The 23,953-nt window shown below is 43.9% G+C and overlaps 1 protein-coding gene across 6 annotated transcripts in view; it reads left to right on the top strand.

The window, feature by feature from the left end:
• The window catches only part of TBX4 (T-box transcription factor 4), a 100,158-nt gene that overhangs the window by 21,473 nt on the left and 54,732 nt on the right, over positions 1-23,953 (top strand). The window contains exons 1-2 of one of the 6 annotated variants that reach the window (XM_053367680.1): positions 3,541-3,695; positions 14,672-14,817. The exons of 1 other annotated variant lie outside the window; for it this stretch is intronic. The gene's annotated coding sequence lies outside the window, so the exon portion shown is untranslated. Of the gene's footprint in view, positions 1-3,540; positions 3,696-9,641; positions 9,886-13,879; positions 14,818-18,260; positions 18,544-23,953 lie in introns of those variants that run through there. 4 more of the 6 variants (XM_053367681.1, XM_053367683.1, XM_053367679.1 and 1 more) reach the window with 4 other exon arrangements.

Genomic DNA, 23,953 nt, shown 5'->3' with positions numbered 1-23,953 from the left:
TGCAATCTTAAACACACTTTACAAAGCTTCATTAAACTTAGTAGGGCTTGCTTTTGACTAAACACGCAGAGATTACTGGCAAGAACAGTCTTTTTGGATTGCATCAAAATGGTCTCCCATTCCTTGGCCTCTGTAAGATGTTTGCCCAGTAAAAATTTCCATTTAAAGAAATGGCAAAAGAAAATAATGACCTAATGAATAATACCTCTCCTTAGAAATACAAACTGTTCAGCTATTGAGGGAGAAAAGTGAGAGTGGGGTAGAATGTTTAAGTGTGCAACTCAACCAAACCCAGCCACATTTTAATGTTGCATTTCAATGGGAAATTTCTGAGATTTAAATGTACTTTGACTAGTTCATGCAAATCCCCATCCCAAAAAGGAATGTTTGAAAAGGCCATTTATATGGATGGCAAAGTTTTGCAACTTATGAATGGGAAAGGCAAGAACAGACATTTTTACATTGGTGTCCCTCACTTCCCATAAACAATTTTGTTCCCCTATTCTGTCCAAGACAGAAGGAAGAAAGGGGAGGACTCATTTTGGTTGCTTGCTATTTCTCTTTTAAAATACTCACCCCCCCCAACCATTTTGGGAAACAGCTACCCAGCTCTTAGCTGAAAGCTCCTCTTTCTCTCCTGTTGGCCACTCAAAACAAATAATAGTGATAAATCCTTTTCAGATGTTTGTGGAAATAAATCACTAGAAATTTAATTAATTGTTTCACCTTAACTTTGTCCGGTCATTCCTTGTTTCCGGACTGGACTGCTCCCATTACTAAGATTTTGGGTCTGCAGGAAAAAGCTGGTTTACTTGGCTCCTAAAGGTGTGAGATCTGGAAAAGTTACACACATCCACACACCTCAAAAAGAGTGTGTAGGGTACCTTTGGGGAATCTTGGGGGGGGGAGAAGAGGACAAGGAGGGCATTTCCAGATCTTCGGGGATATGTAAACTAAGTACCTCTTTCCTAAATTTTGACCATTTATGGAAGGAGAATATGGTTTTTTAAAAAGGTCATATTTTGAAGAAGAATTCTGTGCCTCTAGGAAACTGGCTATATTTCCCCTTATAAGCACAGTCCCCCCCCCATTGCAGCTTGAAGTAGCCTTAGGCAGACTGACTTTAAATTAAAATGAAATTTGCAGTGGGTTGAATTGAAGCAAACCTGTGCACTTTTAACTCTGCTTACTGGGAGCAAGACCAGTAGGGCCCCAGTGGGGCCTTCCTCCAATGTAATTGTGTAATATGGGCCTCTTATTCTGCATAGGTCACCTCCCATTTCTTTTAGCCTCACAACCAGCTTTCTGCAGTGAGTGTATTTCATGCTCTTTCCAAGAATTCTATCCCTATTTTACTCACTCACTCTTCAGCAGGACTCTCTCAAGAGTCCATGGGACAAGTGAGCAAGACTGTGCATGTCTACACAGAAGTACGTGCCATGGGACTTGCCCCCAGGTTACTTCGCATGGAAGTAAACGCTACTCCTGAATGATGGAGTCCACTCATAAGATTACTCAGAGCATGCATTATATTGCTTTGTAAGTAGGCATGGATTTAGGCAGTTAAAAACAACAACATGCAACATTCCAGCAGCAGGATCGGAACCTCTTCCTTGGAAGTAAGTACGAAGAGAAGGTCACTGGGTTTGGGGTTACTGGGTTGGAAGCATTTTTTAAAAAATATGCGACCCCTCCCTAGTTCCGCCGCCGCTCGTTGGGGTGTTGTATGTGAAGTGGACTCGTTGCCAGAGTTTAATTTGATGCGGGGCATATATGCCAGGCAATAACAAGAGTGCCTAGAGCGTGTGCAGAGTATCTGTGCGTCGCCACGGGCCAATCACAACGAGACACACGCGCGTCGGGGACTGAAATAGCCCCCAGGGTGTGATGGCTGTTCGGCTTCACTCCTGCCACTTTTGACAACTCCACTAGCTATTTTGTGCCAATCGTTCGCCTTTTATTCACTTGTCGTTCTCAGGTTATGCTAAAAAAAGTGAACGCTGAAACGAAGCAAGAAACCCTTTAGCAGCAATTTTTTTAAAAAATTGGGATGGTGTTTATAGCTTGACTGTCTAATAATAAACGTTCCCCGAGCGCTTCCTTGAACGCAAATCGGCTGAGAGAAGACTCACTAAGGAACACCAGGATTGTTTAAAAACAGCACCGCCCCCCCCACGCAAGTCTCTCTCAGTATTACAATTTAATGCGTCCCGATGGTTTGCATTGTAAGCGCCTCGGGGCTTTGGTCGCGCTACATAAATCAATGATCTTTCGAATTTGAACTGAATTTCTTTCTTTTTTAAGTGTGTAAAAGATCGTGTTGAAAAACACCAGATCATTTAAATTGGGGGAGGGGGACAACATTTGCCAGAGGTGGAGGGGCGGGAGAGAGAAAGCGCAAGGCAAAATTGGAAGTCGATTTGGACAAAGTGGGGGGCGCAAACAAACAAACAAACAAACAAACGAAATGGGTTATCTTTGCGTTCACAAAATCAGGCAGAGATATTTTTTTGCGGGGGGGGGACCTTACCTCCCTAGATCCTGTCTTGACTTCAACACGGTGTTCTCAAGAAATGGATAATTAATTACATGGCTTCAGTTTTTAAAATGTAGTGAGGGAGGGTTAATTTAAAAAAAACAAAAACCCCACGCACAAGCATCTAAAAATCTAACCTGGAAAACTTCAGGCTGGTCATCCAAATATTTAATGACATCATTCGATGACATGAGACCAAACTCCTTTAAAAAGAAAAGGGGAAGGTCGCCACAAGCTCTCCAGAAATCCAGCCTAGCCATTCACTCCCTATGCAGGGACCAGTTACTCAAGAGGAAGAAGCCCCACGGCGTGCCCAGTGAGGGCTTAAGTTGGCAGGGTAACTGCGCCATCCTAAGGACGTCTACTCAGAAGTAAGCCTCCCATTGAGTTAAGGAGAGCTTTCTCCTAAGTCAGGCTTTGGGCAGCTTCTCCACCCTTTAGGTCGCCCCTAAACAAAGAAACAAACAAAACACAAGCAAAAGGGTTATTACATTTAGAACACGCGTTTGGCTTTCCCCTCATGATAAAAGTTGCCCCTGTTGAAGGAAAGGGGAGAGAATGTTATATTTCAGAGCCAAATAATCGCACGCAGCACCTGTTTGTCTTCCTTCTGCTCCTCTGATATAAGCAACAGGTAACAACAACCCACCTTTTTAAAATAGGAGGTTTGCTCTGGGGTTGCTTTTTTTCACCACCGCCACAAAAGCCTTCTCTTCCCTGCTCCCGCCTTCTCCTTCAGTATCAAACTTCTAGACAGCCCCGGATTATATACATAAATATATTTAAGGTCTGGGGGAAAATGGTTCATTAAAAGGCTGACCCCAGTTTACTTTTCCCCCCTCCCCCGCCTTCCAAATCTGCTTCTGTTCCCAATTTCAGCACCACGTGATGGTGGGAGTGAGTTTAGGGGGTTTAAATTCACTTTCAAGGATAGAAAAAAAGGGGGGGACAGAAGTCTTTAATTTTTTTAAGGAGGGAGATAATCTTGTCCCATAAAGAACCAGTAGTGTTTTGCGTTGTTTGTTTCCTAAATGCCATTGTCTTTCGTGGAAGATCCACGGAGAACAAGAGTCCTTGTAAAAAAAATTCCCCCAAAAACTTATTTTTGGGGGGGTGGGAAGGAAAGGCAATCTTTGGAGTCGAGTTAAAACAAGCTGAGGTAAGATAAATCTCCCCTTGTTATGTTATGCAGTAAATGTGTGTTTATATATAATATTGCAAATAAAAGTGAATAACAGTGCATTATAAACAGTATAGGTCTACTCAAAAGCAAGCCCCGCTGAATTATCCGGGTGTGTCTCTAGGATGGCAGATAAATGCGTGTTTAATTATGGTTTTGTTTTGTTTTTTAATTGCAATCGGAATACAATTGGTTCTAAGATCTGGACACCACAAACCTTTTTAATGTCATTTCTAGCTTGCAATCCTATCTATGCAATTTACTTTGAAGGAAGTCCCATTTAACTCAGCGGCGCATGAGTAGACCTGTGTATGAATAATTTAAAATGGGATAGCCCAGATGTAGCCTGTTGGAGGGTGCTAGATAATGCTGCAATCCTATGCACACTTTAAGTCCCAGGGGTTTCCCGAAAATGTTAGGATCGCGCTGAAATATATTTGTTTTGGCAACTCTTTAGATATCCAGTTATATTTTATATATATATATATATCTATGACGTCTCACTGGTATACTAGTACATACGGATAGGCTGCAATACACAACAACCCATTAACGTCGGTGGCAAAATTCAGGTTTTGCGCGTGGGATTGTACTTGCGGACGTTTATCCAGACATCTTCCTTTTGCACGCCTCACTAGACAAGTATCCACACGTGCCTTTGCACGCGTGTAAATGTTCTCTGGAGGGTTCCCATTATCCATATGGATACAATACAAAGTTGGCGGAGGTTAAGCTTTGAAAACTAATTATTGTGGATTTAGCTGAAGAGGTCAGGCATTTAAAATCGCAGACAGTAATTCTACCCCCCCCCCAAAAAAAAACACCCGCTTCTAAAAAAAACCATATTCTGTGCTACAGAGACCATGCATTGCATTTGAAATTTTTTTTTTTATTCTTCTGAAGTGGTTGAAGAGGAGAGTTTTTTAAAGTATATTTCAATAGTTCACTCTCAGGTGCTGTTACAGTTTAAAACTCTACTTTTTATTATCAGATTTTCTTCACTCTCCCCCCCCTCCTTTCCCCTATTTTGTGGAGTTTTTTCTTTGCTATTTTTCTTTCTGTCCTCACTTCTCTATCCTCTTTTCCCCATTTCTTTGCGTGTTTGCTTTCCTCCATTTTATATATATGCATTTTTTCTATTGGTTTATAAATACTAGCTGTGGACCTCCACCCCTTAACAAACGCCGCATTTAAACAATCGCAAGGTAAGCGCTCTTGGTGTCCCGATGGCAGACAATTTGAGCACCTGCTTAACATACTGTAATGTCTACTCAGAGGTAAACTCAGATTGCGTTCGATGGGGTTTAGTTCCTAAATCAACACATTCCCTAGTCCCATTGAATTAAATAGGACTTCTGAGTAAACATGCATGGGATTTCACTACTAATCCTTGCCCTTGACATTTATACCCGCAGAGCGATCCTATACATCTCTGCTCAGAAGTAAAATACCAATGGACTCCATAGGATTCATTGCCCTAACCAGGGCGCTCAGAATTGCGCCTTGACAAAAAAAAAAATCCCCTTTTCATTTTGGAAGGATGTCGGTGCCCTTAATCGAGCAAAGTTAAAAGGGTTGATTGATCTCTATAATATGGTAAATTTCCAGAATCCAATTCTCATCCTAGTCAATAATCTAAAATCGCGAACTTTTTGATATATTCAGAAGGGAGGGAAAGAAAATTAATAGATCTCTCCTGATTTAGCTGCCTTCACACCGGTGTTTTTTGGGCGGGGGGGGCGGAAGTTCTATCTAACGTCAGTCGTGCTCAGAGAAGATCCTTTGAAATGAATGGGCATGACTAATCTTCCAGTTCAGTGGATCTATTCCGAGTAGATTTTAGCTGGTTACAACCACGAGGCTGCCAGCTATGGGTGCTTGTCTGGAAGAGTAAAAGCTCACTGGCTAGGAGGAGTTTACTTCCAAGTAAAATCTCGGACTGCAGATTATAGGATGGACGGGGATATTGCAGGACAAGAGAGTCTTAAATGCCTCCTTCAAAAGCCAACGCTACCCATCCCAACGGAAGTTGTGGCTATATTACATTCTAGATGCGGAGGCAACAGGCAGTAGAAGCGATTGGCTCGTTGATTCCCAGCCATCTCTCTCGTTCTAATTTCTCTCCATTTTCTGCAAGAAAGCCTGAAAAGAGGACCTAGAAATGAAGAAAAAAACACACCCTACATTAATGGTTTTTTTTTAAGTTAAAGCAAGCTTTGAAATTAAATACATAAATCCGAATTAATGACGACTAATCTGTGCGAGCATGTTTTTTTTTAAAAAAAATAATAATAATCAAAACTATGGTTTGTATCCAACTAGATTGTACTCCGAGACCATCTACTGAAATCAATTAGTCATGTCCATGAATGGCAGTGGTTCTTTCTCTGAGCAGGACTGAAACGTTGGGTGCAACTCCGCAGGTTTTCTTCCCAGAGATTCATATCCACGGAGAGTCACTTTTAAGTTGCAACCTTAAAACACTCCTCCTTGGTGCATTGAACTCGATGGGCGCAGTTTGAGAAAAGAATGGGTGTTGTTAGAGTTGCAGTGGAAGCGGGCCATAATTCACAAAGGAGGGCGCCCTATTGGAGCTCATGGGAACTTAATTCACCGTTCAGCGTGGATATGTAGAACTAGATGCATTCCCCGGCCCTGTCACACAGCTGGGGCCTACAAGGCCTTGATTCCTCCAGGCGGCCGACCTCGCTTTTGGGGGCGCTTTTACGCACCAGATCCGTTTGTGTCCACGGGCTGACACCTAAGACCCATTTGCCCTGCAGGCCGCGTGAATGGGCCGCCTGGATTTAAGGCGCAAGAACAGATTTGGGCTTTATTCCGAGTAAATAATTTCCGGGCTGCCATCCTATTCACACTTCCATAGAAGTGAACTCTGAGGAGTTTACTTCGGGGAAAACATGACGCGTATATATGAATATGTATGTATGTATGTATGTATGCATATGAAACTGCCATTAAGGTCGGCCAGAAATGCCCAAGGATCAGGATGGGATTCTAATCTCTCTTTACTGGGAAAGAAGTCCCATTGAAACCAGTGGAGGTTACTTCTGAGTAAACATGCTTCGGAGCGGGGTGAATGGGCGTGGAACCGCTGAGTTCACTCCGGAGTCAATCCGGTTCCACGTTTAATGCCACGTACGCATTTTAGGAGAGCGAAGTGACTTGTTTCCCAAAGTTAGTCGCTTGAGAGCATCTGTATGCGTCTCGTTTTGCTATTTTAATTATTTATGTGTTTTTAAAAATAAGGGTGTTGAAGGCAGAAAACTACTACAAAGTTTCGTAGGAAGGATCTTAATTTCTGAATAAAACCAACAGTTTGCTGGTTATTTTTTCTGATATTCTTGTTGGTTCTCAGAAGGACATTTGCAAGATTGTGGATTTTTGTCTATTTCTCTGGATGTTTTAATATAGGATATTTTAGCACCAGGACATTTTGAACAAATATCCATGTTAAATGTAGAAAACCCTTTTTAGAGAGCAAAATGCTCATTTTTTCATTTTTTAAAAATTTAAACATATTTAGATCTGTGTGCGTGCGTGTGTATACATGTGTGTGGAGTAAATGTGCAATCTTATGCACACAGCTGCTAAATCTAATGGCATTCAAAGCCCTAGCCTGTGCCGCTGTGTTCAATGGAGAAGCCTCTAAAGTAAGCACACCGAGGACTGCATCTTGAACTTCCGAATAAACGCGCTTATGGTTTGCACTAAATGACACATTGAAAAAGAACTCGGATTCTGTAAGAATATAGGAGTTAAGGAGTTCACACAAGAATTTGTCCCTAACCCGAGGTAACCCCACGATTCTCTGAGCCAGTTTCACTCGAAGCAAAGCTTGGCCAGAGAAGGTCGACAACCCTGCCGTGTGAACCCTGTTTACTTGGAAGTAAGCCCCACCGTGTTCAACGGGGGCTTACTCCCAGGTAAGTTGTAGGTAGGATTCCAGCCTCCTGTGTCCGAAGCGCTGGCAGTGTCCACCGCCTGGTGACATTTCGCAGGCTTTCCCAAATCGTTTATTTATTACAGGCTGAAATGTTGGAGGCTTTATTTTTTAGCGGAGCGGGGGGTGGAGGAAACGCACCATTTGGCACCGACTGAATACTCTCCATTGTGTTCTGATATCGGCACCGAGGAAGCCGCGCCAATTGTTCACCTTCAGCTGGGTTTTCGTACTTCTGGATCCTCTTAATTTTGTGCTGTCTCATATTTATGTATGTGTGTATACTGTATAGTATATGTTGAAAAAAATCTTTCCTTGGGGGTCAATTTCTTTGACTCTTTTCATCCTATCAGAACTGAGGTTGTGGAGATGAGCGAAGCAGCCTTCTCTGTCCCGCAGTAATTTGGGGGGTGTTTATTAAGGCTCGGCCTCTTTACTCAAAAGTAAGACCCCTCCACCACCTTCCTCTTCCACATCTCATTAAAACTGACACTGCTCTAGACATTTGCTTTTTGCAGGTAGGGAGGTAGCATGTATGTACAATATGCGTGTGATATATTTACTCCGCTTATTTAATCCGGTGTCAATCCCCATTCGAAAGAAAAGGAATCGCTGCGGAGTAAGTGGGTTTGGGATCATAACCATCCTCTTTTCGGTGGAGTGGAGAAAAGAGAGAGAGAGAGAGAGAAGCAAACTCCAGACTGTTGTTTTGGTGCAGGAAATATATAATTAACTTTTTGCAAGTTTTGCCCTCGGAGCCATCAAATCTCCACATCGCCATTTCTTCAGACCGCTGCAATTCCCGCCCCGCACCCTACAAACCCACCCTTCCCAAACCCCAAAATGAATCGGTTCCTGACCGACCCACCCCAATCACACTCGCTATGGGGGGGGAGGCGTAACCTCTCTTGCAAACGCGTTTTTCTCCCCTCCTTCATTCAATCGGGGGGTTCTTTCAATTTTCTACACACCCCCCAAACTACATTGCTATAGGGTTCATGGACAGTTAGGGGGAGTGACGATGGCCCTGATTCCCCCACCTAAAAAAAATAATGAATTTACAAGTTCCCTCGGAGGAAGCAAATCAAAAGGCCCAGTCAATCATATTTGTAACTGTACAGTTTTGGCCGCCATATATATCATAAATAGCACATTTTTCAGAACAGCTAATGGATCAGTTTTCATTTGCGCTAAGAAAACGAGCCGGCTCCCTTATTTACTTCCAAGTGAGTCCCACGTATGAGTAAGTAGCGCTTATTTTCCAGGTAAACATGCTATTTTGGAACAGGGTGGGAATATTAATAGCATAGATGTATATTTGTTTTTAATCCACCGGACTAACTGGTGTGTGTGTGTATGTATACATTATATATATATATATATAATGGATATGTTTGCCCGCGTATCTTTAATATTTCAGCCTTTAACGCCGCAAAATTCTCCTCCCCCAGGAGTGTAAAATGCCATCAAATGTAAGTTCGATTTGTCTTAAAATGAAATGGTGTTTGCTTGTGTGTTTTTGAGGCATCTTAAATGCCACAGGGACTTCGATTTTCTTCTTCAAGTCCCCTTTCTGCTTTGTTTCGCTGCTTGAACAGTCTGGGCCCAATAATATTTGACTTATTCATGCCCCCTCTTCTCCAAATGCTAAATTGGTTCCCCGAATATCCTTTTTCCTTCCTCCCAAGCCTAATCGATTCCCCAAATTAATCAAATCAGTTTGAAACTAGATGAATCTCGCTCCGGTAAGTGTTTTAAAATACCAAATATAGTTCTGAGGAAGGTGAGATGAGGTTCTTACCCCCCCCGCCCCCCCCGCCCTGTATCTTGGCCGGGAGGGGAATAAGACTTTGACTCTTTAAGTGCTCTGTCGCTTTGAACTCCACCTAAAAGATAGATGTAGAGATTGCCCCAAAAAGCGGGAAGGGGGGTGGCAGAAAAAAATAGCGAAAAGCTTCCCCTCTCCTTTCTTCCTCTTCGCCTCGGAAGGGGCCACGCTGAAACTTCGTCTGGGACTTGAGTTTTTAACAGCTCAGGTCTGTGCCATGCATGGCTACTTGGAAATAAACGCCAGTGAGTTTAGGGAGGCTTACTCCCAGGTAAGCGTGAATTGGATTGCAGCCCGAAAACGCCTTGGTAGAAGCTCCTCTCCCCTCTGCTCTGAAGCGAGGATAGCTGCAGAAGATTGTTTTCCGAGCTGCAAAACTGGTAAATAGTCTGTCTGTCTGTCTGTCTGTCTGTCTGTCTGTCTGTCTGTCTGTCTGTCTGTCTGTCGGTCTTAAACCACTTCTGTCCGCTTAGAGAGATGCAAGCTTTTTGAGTCCCACAGAGCTCTGCGTCAGGAATTCTATTGTTTGTTGGATATTTTCGCGACGGGGTGGGGTGCAAATGTGGACACCTTTCTCCCTGCCAAAAGGCTTTTTTTTTGAGGGGGGGGGCCGCTCTCAGTCTCCAGGCAGCACAATCTTGGTTTGGAAGGCAGGGGGTCATAGCCAAGACCTACTTGGAATAGACTCATTGAAGTGAATGAGCCTATGTTTGTCATATCCATTGATTTTCGACGGGTCTACTCGTGAGTATCACCAGTACTGGATACAAGGCAGGAGTTAGGAAGTGGTGGGTAGTCAGACAGTTGTTAGTACTGCTGTTGTTGATTCTTATACTGTAAGGGTGTAAATCTTTGCAGAATACAGGAGCATAAAAGGTCCCTTTCCCCAAAGAGCTTACAACCTAAAATTTGTCCACAGAAGAAAGACTTGGGGGGGCATAAACAGGGGGAACCCCATTTGATTTATTTCAGTTGCACATACTTAGTTCTGGTAACAGGCACCATTACAGGAGGGCATTGGGGATTAGAAGGCTGTACCAAAGGGTTCATGGAAAAGGTGGGTTTTGTGAGAATGGATTTGGTGCAGGTAAGAAAGAGGGGTCGTAACAATAACTTTTAAAAATCACCATCAGTAATGTTGATGATGAAGACAGCCCCCTGTCCCTAGACTCTTAACATAAGTGGCCATAATTTTTAAAGATTGTTACTCTTAGGAGTTTCCTAAGCAAGGTAGCGGAAATCCACTCTTGACTGAGGACCTCTTAGGAGCTGAATGGATTTGGTCTGTCAAATAACCGGATGGCTGTTGTAGGGAGTCTATAGTGTGGACTTTAGTCCTCCAATGCCCTAGCATATAGATTATATGATGGTGCTGCAAGTCCCAAGTGTATGGCAAAAGACCACAGAACCTCCTAGGTTCAATCCCAAGCATATCCAGGTAAGGAGAGAGAGAGACTCCCTGTCTGAAATCCTTGAGAGCTGCTGCCAGTTGGTGTCAACAGTATTGAGCTAGATGGACCAATGGGCTGACTCGCAATGAGGACATTTCTCATGTACCTTTGTGTGTGTGTGTGTGAATTATAAAATTTACTAGGTTTTTTGTTTTGTTGGGTTGCAAACTTTCTAGAATCTGTGTCTTTCTGAATACAAATAAAATTTCAGCTAGAAATTGGCATGTGGGGTTCGCCTTCTAAACTTGAGGAAGTTAAGCCCCCTCAGGCTGATTGTAGTATAATTGCATTTAATTCAGGCTATCCAGTGCTTACTTCACTGAGTTCAGGGTCATTTGCTGTTTGGTTGCTGACACTTCAAAATGTTTTTTTTTGTTTTTGTTTTGCTTTCTATGTGGTTTTGTTTGCCCACTCAGTTGAGTGATTGTGATGGATGGGTTTTGGACCAGAAGAGAGTTGGTCTTTTTCTGTGTTTCTTCCAACACCTAATTATGGAACCCACCAGCATGATGTTGTGAAGGCCACAAATGGCTTTTTAAAGATAGAATAATAAGGATTACAGAGCCATCCTATGCAGAAATAAATCCCATGGAGTTCAGTGGGACTTACTCCCAGATGAATGTGTATACAATTGCTGTTGTGAGGCCATTTCACAGAGAGATCTATCCATAGCTATTAGGCTATGGTATCTAAATTGAACCCTGGAAGCAGTATACCTCTAAATTTCAGCTGAGGGAGGGATGGCCATCTTTGGGGTAGAATACAGGACCAGACAGACCTTTGGTCTGATACGGTGAGTCATTTCTCATATTTCAATGCGCCCAAATATCTATATTATATTAATTATTTTCTAACAGTACTCTGTAAATGTGCAAATCATTCCCAAACCTTTGTATAGCATATTCATCTTCACATTACCCAATTTGGTCCAGTGTGGCTAAGGAAAGTGGAGATGCTGCCGTGCGGAAGTCAATCAAATCCCACTCTGCTGCAGGCACCATTGTGTGGGCCCTGGGCAAATCCCTCTCTCTAGACCTCAGTCCTCCAACCTGTAAAATGGGAATGAACAGTTATCTGTCCCCTAACACGAGCTGTAAGGGCCTAGCTTTGTAAAAGGTTGTAATAATACATTTTAGTCTTTCCATGCAGGTTGTGATTATCCCTTTTATATGGATGGAAGCGTTGAGGCTGGCAGCTGCTCGCCCAGTGCAAAACATGTTGGATTCTGAGGGTTGTGCATACATATGTGTGCTGTTCTGCTTTCTGGTTTCCCAGAAGCATTTGGTTGTCAACTTCTGGCCTAGAAGAGGTTCTGGTCTGATACAACAGGGCTCTTTTATGTTGTGTATCAGCTTGTCCCGGTCCTTAGATCTGGAGAAGAGGTCTTTCTCATTGCCCCATCACTAGGGGATATATGTGGGGTGGTGACATAGGATGTGGGTTTCATCTTCATGGCACCCTGAGAGTGGAATGCACTCGCCTCTGGAAATACAGTGGGTGCCAGCATTGTTGACATTCCGGTGCCCTGTTAAAACCAGTCTCTTTGTCCCAGATGCTGCAGGATGCTAGTGCGTTGCTGTAACTGATGGAGTTTTTATGTTGGAATTTTTAATTCTATTTTACATGCACTCACTTTTGCTGGCTTCTTGTAATATTGTAATCTGTTTTAGGGTTGTTTGATGAAGAGCAGGTAAATCATTGTGCTTAATTAACAGACAGACAGCTTATTGGCTCTCTGGGGGGAAAGGTTCAACTTTTTAAAATTCAGGAACAGGTTATGAGTATGATGCCGTAGAGATCTGTGTGACTCAGGGGAAGGCAGAAGCGAGATAGCCCAGGTCAGGGTGTGCTTGTGCCATCAGCTTCCAGCCCAGCCAGAAAGGACTCTGTCACAGTAAATTTTATCTCTGTTATTAAAATTGCAAACCATTTTGGATGCGTTGGCAGAAAGGCAGTATACAAATGCAACAAAACACAGACCTGTGAAACATACAGAAAAGGGGAAAGTGACATGACCCAGGTTGGAGCATCTTTCTGAAGACAGAAGATGAGAAGCTCTTGGTGACACGACAACTACTGGGAGGAGATCAGGGTAGAATTGTATAAAATTTAATTTGCAAGACAGACAGACAAACTTGTTTTCATCCCCTCTCTCTCCCATAGGACTCACCCAGTGGAAATAATTAGCAGTCAGTTCAAGATTGACAAACAGGGTGTATTTGTTCACTTAACTCATAATAATTAATGGATGGGATTCACACTCACAAGCTGCGGAGGTGACCAGAAACCGAGGGGACAGTTTTCAAATTTTGGATTCGGCAGAATAGTGAATGGAGGTAGAGAATTGTGAAAGCTGAACTGAACTTCCAGGTTCAAAGGCAGTCTATCTCTGGGGCTGGAGGGGGGCACTGTTTCCACGCCTGACTTGTGAGCTTCACCAAGACAACTGGCCGGCGGCTGTTAGAAAAACAGGACACTGTACATGGGCATTTAGTGTGGTGCAGCCAGTTCTTGGTGGTTTCAGCGTCTTTCAATGCTGCATGCCACAGACAGACACTCTGCAGCAGGAAGGAGAAGCAGCACCTGTTGGTCTGCTGTACTGCTGTTTTAAAGGCACAGACCTCCTTGCCTGTTGCAGCAGGAGCGCTGGAGAGCCCTGGGGACACAGAAAGATAATCCTGAGTCAGATCATTGGCCCCAGTGTTGTCGACACTGACTGGCAGCACCTCTCCAATGTTTCAGGCAGGCAGTCTTTTTCAGGCCTGTCTGGAGATGTTGGGGTTGGACCAGGGACCTTCTGCATGCAAAGCAGATTCTCCTCTACTGGGCTACATCCCTTCTCTCTTGCTTGTGCTTTGGGGCTCCTCTTTTGGGGCAGGGTGTGCACTGCCTGTCCCCCCTCCCAGATATCTGGGCCTTGATATAGATGTGGGCTTTTATGCTCAAAAGCCGAAGGCCTGCGATCTCTTTCGCCGTTCAGCCAGTATTATTAGCTGATGCCCCGAGCATGTTATTTGCCTGACTGTGCTCTCCAGATGTACTATAATTTAAACCATGATGTGCCTCTCTGACCCCCCTCCCTTTCCGAAAGCAGCATCCAAACATTGGGAAGGGAGTTCAGGGTGGAGGGACGAGATGGTGCTGTCCCAGCTTGGCTCCATGGTGCTCTGAGCAAAAAGGGGGGAGAAAGGGGGTGAGGAGGCAGGGCCAGTTTTGGGAAAGGGGACTGCAGGTTGAGGGAGAGTGTGGCGGCCATGGGGAATAGAAGGAGAAGGGGGCCCCGGTTGTTTGGAAGATCCTAAGTAAGAAACTAGTTGGAACTCCCGAAGACTGACAGCAGCAACGTCAGCAGAGGAGAGGGAGGGAGGGGCGGCAAGAAGGGTGGGCAGTCAAGACTCCAAACTGGCGCTCCCTCTTCCCTCTTCTCTCTCTCTCTCTCTCCCTCTCTCTCTCTCTCTTTTATTTAATGGAACATTTTAAGAGGAGATCTTAAAGGTACAAAACGAGATCTATGGGAATAGACCAGCTTAGAAGGAACCATCTCTCTCCATTTGGGATCCCCTCTCTCTGCGTATTCTTCCCCCCCCCCCGAAAAATAAAACAAAAAAGCAGATTCATTTTTTAAGGATATAGAACCAGAACCGGACTCTTTTTAAATTACCATTTGGTGGTGGTTATTTTGTATGTTTGTGCGAGTTTTTCTTCTTCTTCAAAGGATTTGGGAGAGGAAGGGTGATTTCCCACCCCAACCCGTCTTTTTAACAAGGATGCTGATCCCGCTTGGATGCTTTTGATGAAGCAACAGCAGCGAAACTTCGCCAGACTTCTCGTTCCAGCAGCGTCAAGCCTCGAGCGATTACTGTGAGTCAAGAGTTTCTCTCTCCACCCCCCCCCCCGCACCGCGCCGCAACACACACACACACATCGCAAAGTAAAGACCCCCAGCTAGGTTAAAAAGGGGGTGGTGGATGGAGAGGGAGGGAGCAAACCAAAGGAAGTGTTTGCCACCTCGCCAGCGTTTTGCCAGGCACAGAGTGGGGGTGGGTGGAGGGAGAAGAGGAAGGACCAAGCTAGAAACTACAGGAATGAATTCACCACCACCAGTAGAAAAAGAGGGAGGGGAGACCTGCCAGGTTGGGTCCAGATCAACATTATGTGTTGTTGGGTTGCGCTTCAGCCAACCTCTCCTTTCTTATATGTACGTGCACGCGCGTCCCCTCCAATTTGTGTTGAGCTTATGTATGTATCCCCCAAAATAATCACAGGGGCCTATGTGATGGCGAATGCGTTTCAACTGCTGTTATTTCTAGGGGAGGAGAGGAATCGCCAAGGTTTGGGGAGGGAGCATGAATCTTTTGGGCAAGGTTCTGAATGAAAAGAAAATGGAGGGCGGGAATGAATTTTTTAAAAAAACACACACATATAAGTGGGTATTATAGCATTCTAGGTTGAACAATCTAAAAAAAAAAAAGCTGCTATCTAGAATTTGTAATGGATTTGCCAAAACCACACACTCCCTAATAATTATTTTTAAAGATCCAGTGTAAGTTTTATTTTTCAAAGTATTTTTTTCTCTATCACACTTTAGATACGCTCACTTTAATCTGATGATTTATTTATTTTTACCTGACCTTCTGGGTGTTTTGAGTTGATGATTTGCAGAGCCTAATCTTTAAGCATCTTTGCTCAAAAGGAAGGCCCCTTGAGTTCAATAGGACTCCCTGACTAGCAAGATTCACAGCACTAGATCACTCATTCACTTGATAATTCGACCGCACAACTTTGCGTACCGGAAAACAAAAAGTACAGAGCTAATGTTGCTATATATCACATTTCAAAAAAGTAAATTATCATTTTGAAAGGCCTTCCCCCCCCTAAGAAAGCATGTTCTAATCAAAAAGAGTTCAAAGACCTGCAACTTTATGCAATAGATGGAGATCTTGGGAGGTGGGAATAAAAACCCATTTAGAAGCAGAAAGAGAAAGTATTTTGAAAACGGTTCTTAAAAAAAAAAAAGACAAAAAAGACGACCAGATCGATTTGCCAACATAGTAGTCGGAAATTAGGGGCGTGTGGTTTTTTTTATCCTTCAGGACTTTGTAACTCCCTCTATACTCTATATATGGCGAATGCGCATTTGCCACATCTCTGCCTTTACTTCGGGAACGTCACAGACTCCCGACGGAGATGGATTCGAAAGAATAACACCTTAAACATTAATGCCACTAATACATAAAAGTTCTGGGGAGTGGCGCCTGCGTAGAAACGGTGTTCCTTCCACACCCTCGGCTTTGAACTTCAGACAACTCATCTGAACCCGCGTTACCTTCGGGGCGGCGGGGAGGAGTTGGGGAAACTGGGTGTAAACAAAAGCGTCCGCGCTTTGGAGAGCGCTTGTTTGAGAAGTCTTTTTGAACCAATGTGGCCAGGTTGAACCTCCTGTAGTACAGGAGGAGTAGGAAGGAAGGGGAAGACGACGTAGGAAGAAGTTTCCCCGGGAATTTAAAAGAGTGTGCGCGCGTTGGGGCGGGGGAGATGCGCCAGCCTCCGATATTAAACTACGCTTTAAACTTGGAAAGTTTAAACCCACTGATTTCTGCAGAGCCTACAGTAAAAATCAACTTAAAAGAAACTGGCAGCGCTCCAAGTACAACTGGGGAACTCACCTTAGATTTCTAATATTCCGGGTGGGGGTGGGGGTCGATCCTCCAAGTGGTGGCACTGAGTGGAAATCTAGACACTTAAGCATGGCCTACCCATTTAAAAAAAAAATTATGTCGTGGCTGTAGCTCTCCAACGGTTTGACTTCACCTCCAAAGCCGCGGTCTTCCATTGTGTCCAGAGACAGACGGGGGCCTACCAACCAACCGGGTCCCCATCCAACTTGATCATTAATTCAATCAAGATCTAACATGATAATATTAACAGTAGCAACACAAATGCATTGTTTTTGTTGTCCTCATAGGATGATTAGTTGCAATAATATAAACGGCGCTGTTCTTAAAATCAAGGATGATAATTTTCCCTGGCCACGTTTTGCCCTTGAAGCAGCTTGTGTGTGAGAGAGCAAGGCCACCACTATGTTACAGACGGGGAAACTGAGGCCGAGAGAAATCTGGCCAAGTCAATGGTGGCCAGCTGGCATTTGTTTTATGAGTTGGATTTCTGAAGCCAACCACACTACGTGAACTTACTCTGGAGTAAGTTATTTAGAAGACGTAAATCTCCGGCATTTGCCCGTAAATAAATGTGCCTCGCGTTACACAGCTAAGGCGGAATGTTTCTTTCACTCCGGTCTTTGGTCCCAAACTTGCATGAAATATGTAACTTATTTGAGAATCAAACAGGCATACGTTTTGGGGTGGAATGATACTTTCTTCCTCTCCCTCTAATTATTTTAATAACAAATAGCTTCCTAATTCTAGGTGGCCTTCACCACGTATGAGGAACCAAGTTGAACATTTTCTTTTAAAATATCGATGATGAGACACACACACCCACAAAACTTCTTCCTATGTGTTTTGGTTTTTTAAAAATACGAGCAGTGTATTTTAACTACAAGTGTCACACACCTCAGCACCTTACAGACCGTCCTTTAAAATAAGGGAACCTTGCACGCTGCCTAAATGTCCCTGGTAGGCATGTGGGTTTAGAAAGATGCAGGCTCAGCAGAGCTGGACTGAGTTTCTTCCAGACTAAGTGCGTGTTGGGTTGCAGCTTAACAGGGCGATCCCACTCACGTCAACTCAGAAGTAAGTCCTACTGGCGTCAGTGGGGCCTACTCCCAGAAAAGCAGATTTGTAGTTATAGCTGTGCCCTATATGCGCGCTCTTGCCTGAGAGTAAATCCCACTGAACTCAACAGGGCTTATTTGCGAGTAGACCTTTGTAGGGTTGCAGTGTAAGTATCCCAATAAAAGCGACCTCTCTGGGTGCCCTTTGAGCAGCATGTTAGCTTTCCTCTCGAAATAAACTGTTAAAATCGCTTGGCTAAATCTGTTTTTTAAAACAAATATAGCCAGAATCCTCCCTGTTTGTGTAAATGTCAAGGCATGCATTATATAAAACTCCAACGCACCTACTTTTAAAAGGGGTGGGGGTGGGCAAAGGGAAGTTTACTCTCTTTCGCTGTCCCGCCGTTTTTTTAAAAGCTGGCTTAAAAAAAGAGAGATTTCAGGATGGTGTGTAGATAAATGGTTCCTTTCCTTTAAGAAAAGGAAAACAAAAAGGAAAGTGCGTGTGTGTTTTTAAACGTGCTGGTGATCGCGCCGCTCAGACGTCACCAGAGCGCCCCTTTTTAAGCCTAAGGCCTTTTGGACGAGCTAGACATCCAGGGAGGCCTCATTCCCCGATCCCAAGCAGGCTTACTTGGGAGTAAAGCATCAGCCTGGCCCATCCACCCCACCCTGCTTTCTGCGGACGAGAAATGCTATATCCTCAGCAGCAGGTAGGCGCACTCCTAGACGCGCCATGGAGGGAGATACTTGGAAACGAGCGCCATTGAATCCGGTGACTCTTGAACAGTGAGAGTAGGCGTGCAAAGAAGGTTTCCCGTTTGCAGCGCCGTCCTGGGCAAGTTGACCTGGAAGTAAGTCCCAATAGACCCAGGAAAGTCGGGCATAGAGTAGCGGATAGGATTGCAAGGGATATTGTATGGGGGGGGGAAGTGTGTGGGGGAGTGGGAACGATCCCATTTAAGGCTGAGCAATTCCTGGTGGTTTCCATGCGCGCACCAGTGCCTCCTGCCCATAGCGCCCAGACGTTCTCTCTGCCGCCTCCTAATGTATATATACTTACTATAGGTGCTTTTGCGTTCCTCCTAAGAGCACGTGAATACTGTAGTGAGATGATTATGGTAGCGCCCTCAGCGTCCAGGCGGCGTTTTACAGTTTCCGGAGCCAACGCAGGTCGCTGCACGCGAGGCAAATGCAGCCTAGTTTCTGACTAGGCCTCATTCGCTTTACAGCTGCTCTGTTATGTGAAGTAAATCTCAGGCAGCGAGACTTTTTCGTTTCCAAAATTCAGGTGCATACAATTAAGTAAACAAACTCCCTCCCCCACCCCCCGCTAAAAAAATGAGGCTGCAGGGTCGTTTACCTGCAATTTGACATGCCACACAAGCCTATGGATGTTGATCCGCAACATTCCTTGCTTTGTTCAAATGGGGCTTCTTTACAAGTAAATGGTGCGTAAAACGTAAAGGTGGGCATAAACAACAAAATCTATTATTATTTGAAATTTCCATGCCTTTGCATTGCAGGATACTTTTTCTTTTTCTTTTTTGTCTGCACCCCGCCTCTTAAAACTGTTGAAACTGGGGGTGGGGGGGGTGCGTAGCTGACTTGGTTCAATGTTTGTAAATTTGGAAGGAGAAATAGGGTTTTAGAAAAAGACAGAAGATGGAGGTGAGGGTGAAGTTGTAAAGCCAGAAAACAACACTTAAGGGCATGTGACAGGCAAAAGTGGGATTTATTTCACTGGGGGGCAAAGGCGAAAAGGCTCGTCGGAGGGAGGGAGAGCCGCGCCGCAGTCCTCCTAGATGGGGCGTCGGGGAGAAAAGTCCATACAACCCCATCGAGCTCGCTTGGATCCTGCGGAAATATCGCTGCGAGGAAATGTCTGGGGCAGGATTAGAACCCAAATTTGGTCGTGTTAGGTAGAAAACACAACTGCGAGGCAACGCGTGAACAGAGGCTGGGCGTCGGCGGTCGCATTATTCAATGCATTTTTAGAGCGATTTTATACTGCTGTCAACTCCTACCAGTATGATCACACTCGCTTAGTTTGTTTATTCCTAGTGCTTGGTCTTGCGTCTCCCCCACATCCCAAAGACTCGGGAATGCTTACTAAACTTTGTATATGTGTGTGTGTGTTTTGAATTATAGCTCAATTAAACGGTTGCATTGCTTTTTAACTAACTCTCAATTCAGGCTGCAACCCCTATGCGCAGTTACTTCCGAAATAAACAGGCAGAGCATCGGATTACGCTGCCTGATCATAGCAGGCATGTTTACTTAGACTAAGTCCCGCCGGCTGCTAAATATGGGGCAACCCTCTACCCCAGGTTTTGTTTAAGAACTTCACACTCTTGAATGATCCAAACACACACACAAGCCACCTTAAAGCGTGTTTTACCCAGAAGGACGCTCCCTTGAGTTTGGTAAGATTTTTACTCCAGAGGAAACGCCCCCCCCCCCCGTTTATATTTGCATGTGATTTAAATTGGTGGGGTTTTGTTTTGTGATTTAAATTGGTGGGGAAACACAGCGGATTTTGCGGCGGTGAGAACAACAGGGGGAGAGAGCGCGACATGAAAGGCGTTCAATAACGTGTTTTCAAAAGGGGGATCTTCCTTATTTACTCTGGAATAAATTGCTCTAAAATCAACAGGGCTTTGGTGTCTTGTGTTTACACAGGAGGCGTGAATCAGTGGCCCATCAGACACTTTAGGTAGCTTCTGGATTGTACCCCCATGACTGACACGTGACAGCCCCCCCAACCCAGAGGGCCACATTTATTTGAAAGTAAGAGTCACCTTGATTTCAATTGGACTTTCTTATGAGAAAAGCCTACCGAGGTGTTGCTGTAAGCCGGTGAACTCACCTTCTTACGACCAGGGCGGCGTTTTGAAAGGGAGACATGGCTAGCGTATTTAAACTAAAATCAGTAAAACCGTCTAGTAGACTCTTTTAAATAAATAGCTTGTTAGGGTAGACCGAAGTGAGGCAGCCTTTGTGCATACTTACTCGAACTTGATCCCCGTTGAACTCAATGGGATTTGTAGGAAATTGTGCATCAGATTTAAATCCGAGGTTACTTTGGGGGGGGGGCAGCGGAGGGGACGTCTTGTGCATTCCTATGCATGTCTACTCAGAAGTAATCCTCGCTGAGATCAGAGGGACTTAATTCAGAGGTAAACGTGCGCAGGATTCCGTCCTGGAATCTGCAGGACCCTATTCAAGTTCATTCTGAAGTACGTAAATCTCTCTTAATTCGGTGGGGCTTAGTTTAAGGTAAAACGGACCAAGGGGTTGCACGTAAGATAACAACGATGTTAGATATGCGATTCGAGCGGCCGTGTAAAGGATAAAGTCGCAAGCAAATAGACTCTTCTGTGCGCTATGCATCGTCCCAGGTTACTCTAAGAAGATTTTAGAGCCCTGAAGGAAGTCCTCTTGAGAGCTCAACGTGACTTCCTTCCAAGCAAATAAAATTCCGTGGTTGTTTACTCATAAGTAAAACCTCCCGTGTTCAGAGGCTTATTCCCAGGCATGGGAGATGCTCCCAGGAAAATGTGCAGTCTTGGTGTGTTAGGATTAACAAAAGTTACTCCAGGGTGTGAGTGGAATCCTTTAAAAAATGGATTCTAAGCAGGCTGCCCAAATGAAATGAACACGCTTTGCTTTAAGGAAAGCAGGATTTCCTCCTCACAAATAAAAACAAATCTGGAAGGGTGTTTGATTTGAGCAGACACACACCTTGATCCGGTCCTAAGGGTGGTATCCAACTAAGTCACATTCCACTGAAAGCGCTGGACTTCACCAACTTTCAATTCCATTCATTTCAGCGACTTTTTAACCCTAAATTTACCACCTTACTTTTCTAGTTTTGTGTAAGGAGAGGTCACATTGGGTGCAAAATCAAATCCCATTGAAATCTATGCACGGTTAATTTCCACATAGGATACCATGTGCAAGTTTTATTTTAGTGGGGCTGGAGTCTGAGGACATCCTTCAAAGTGAGATCACACACACACACACACACACACACACACACACACACGACTCACATGCAAATGCAATGGGTTCCTTGTAGTAAAGTTTAGTTACATTTCAACATACATTTCAACATACTGATAGTACATCACGTGTGAATTGGGTCGGCTAAGCTTCTAAGTATCTTTAGCATGCTACTGTCTAGGGAGTATGCTTCACTGAAGATGATGGGATTTGCTTCTGAGTAAAACATTCCCAGGATTGCATTTTGAGGAAGATCAGGGTTGTAAGCTTACTTAGGAGCAAGTCACATAATTTTATTCCACCTTTTACAATATACTGTACTGGGGCTAGGATTCCAACCTCACTGAAATATACTTGAAGTGGGGTGTGTTTTATTGATTTTTATTATACCCAGCAGGGGTTAATTTGAAGTAAAAGTTGCACAGGATCAGATCTGCATTAATGGTGCTGCTTCGGGAATAGAAACAATCCATTTGTTTGTAAATTTCAGCATGGGAGTGAAATTGATCTGATCTTTTTTTCAGGCTCATCTTTTATATAGCACATTTTATTGTTAGATTTTTGGGTGTCCCCACCCTGCCTCTAATCTGCTTAGTAAAACTTGGGAGAAAAGCTGTCTGCCTCCCCTCACTGTATTATCTTTATTGCTTTTTTCCCAGTGACTGTCGGAGTTAGGAAAAGGCAGGCCCTTTTATCTTAACTAAGGCTCACCGTTAGGGTGTTTACACAGAACATCTTTTCGTCTGTTTTTAGTATTATTACCAAAGTTTTAAAATGGACTCCAGATAAGGAATTGGGGGTGGGAAGCAATATTGCAGCCTCCCCTTCCCCTGAATCTAATTTAAGTAATGTTATGAACGAGAACATTTGCACACCTTTTTATATCTATAGGCGCGAGGGAAAAACCTTGTCCAATGGGGTTGATGAATAGGGCTAGATTTTTGCATGTTATACACAGATGTAAATATCACGGAGTTTAAATGGGTTTGTTTCCAAGTAAGCATGCTATAGGAGTACACTTGTAGGATTTTTTTTTAAAAAATGTATCACATATGTGTTGCCTTGGTATCCCAGCGGATAGCAGGAACAATATGTAAAATTACGGTTAAAATTAGAATTAAGTCAGATTTGTGGATTGCCTGTATCTTTGTGGGCCTCCCTAAAGATCTTTAAAGTGGACAAGGCTAGCCCCTGAGGAGGTATTTTCATCTGGTGGGGAATTAAGGGAGTTTTTCACATGGATTCTAAGTTCCATTGATCCCAGGGTAGAATCAGGAGTAAGGGGCTTCAAACCCACTTGCTCAGAAATAGAATGTGAGGAATGCACATGCTTACTCTAAGGTAAACCGCCCTTCAGTTCAACAAGACCTCCGAGGAAATTTGCACATAGCTGTGCAGCTTTAACCTGAAGGAAAATGAGTTTAGGTTTGGAAGTCTCAGTCGCCAGATTGAGATGGGAAAAGGCGTTCGTAAAGAGATCTGATTGATGCCCGCAATATTACTATTTATCCATTATGGGAAGCCTTCCCCAGCAAAATTAAATCTTCCAGTGGCAGAAAATAATCACATATTTTCATAACCAAGAGAAAAAGATAAGAATCTGAATGTGCTGGGAAAGGTAGAGAAACTACCAGTCAGTCTCTTGCCATTCAAAAAGTAAATCTACTTAGGAGTAAATTCCTCTGATTTCAATGCAATTTACTTCTCAGTAAGCCTGGAAGCCTAAACACCCCCTTGCATGTAAGTGCCACTGAGTTGAATGGGACTTGCAAGTTTACAGGTTTCCATCAGCATCACTGAAAATTTTGCTGAATTCAATGGTACTTCTAAATCAATGTGCATAGATTTGCAGTCTCTTTTGGACTTAACTTTTGAGTAAACGTTCATAGGCTCAGGCTCTAAATGTGCTAAGGGGAGTAAGTCTGAACTATGAGGAAAAAACTTGTAAGTAAACACGCAGAGGATTCTGTTGTACGTGCGAGAAAAGTGATGCTCAAACTCACTTTCTAAGACTGCAGTCCTAACACACCCTGCTTTGTTACTCCTAAGTAAGCATGCATAGGAATCTAGTTGCATTCAGCATACTTAAGCCAGAATTTCTAACAGGCTCCAGTTTGAGACCCTTCCCTCCCTTTTTTCAGTGGGAACAGCTGCAGCCCAGCTTAAGTAGTTTTTTTGGGCTAGCTGTGGGGGGGGGTTTGGGGGGGAGAGGAGGAGTCTTTCCTTCCTGCCTCTCTGCTGCTGCCCCTAACTTGAATA

The sequence above is a fragment of the Podarcis raffonei genome, chromosome 15 (assembly GCF_027172205.1).
Source record: "Podarcis raffonei isolate rPodRaf1 chromosome 15, rPodRaf1.pri, whole genome shotgun sequence".
Taxonomy (NCBI): Eukaryota; Metazoa; Chordata; class Lepidosauria; order Squamata; family Lacertidae; genus Podarcis; species Podarcis raffonei.
This window is presented reverse-complemented; position numbering and strand designations above follow the sequence as displayed.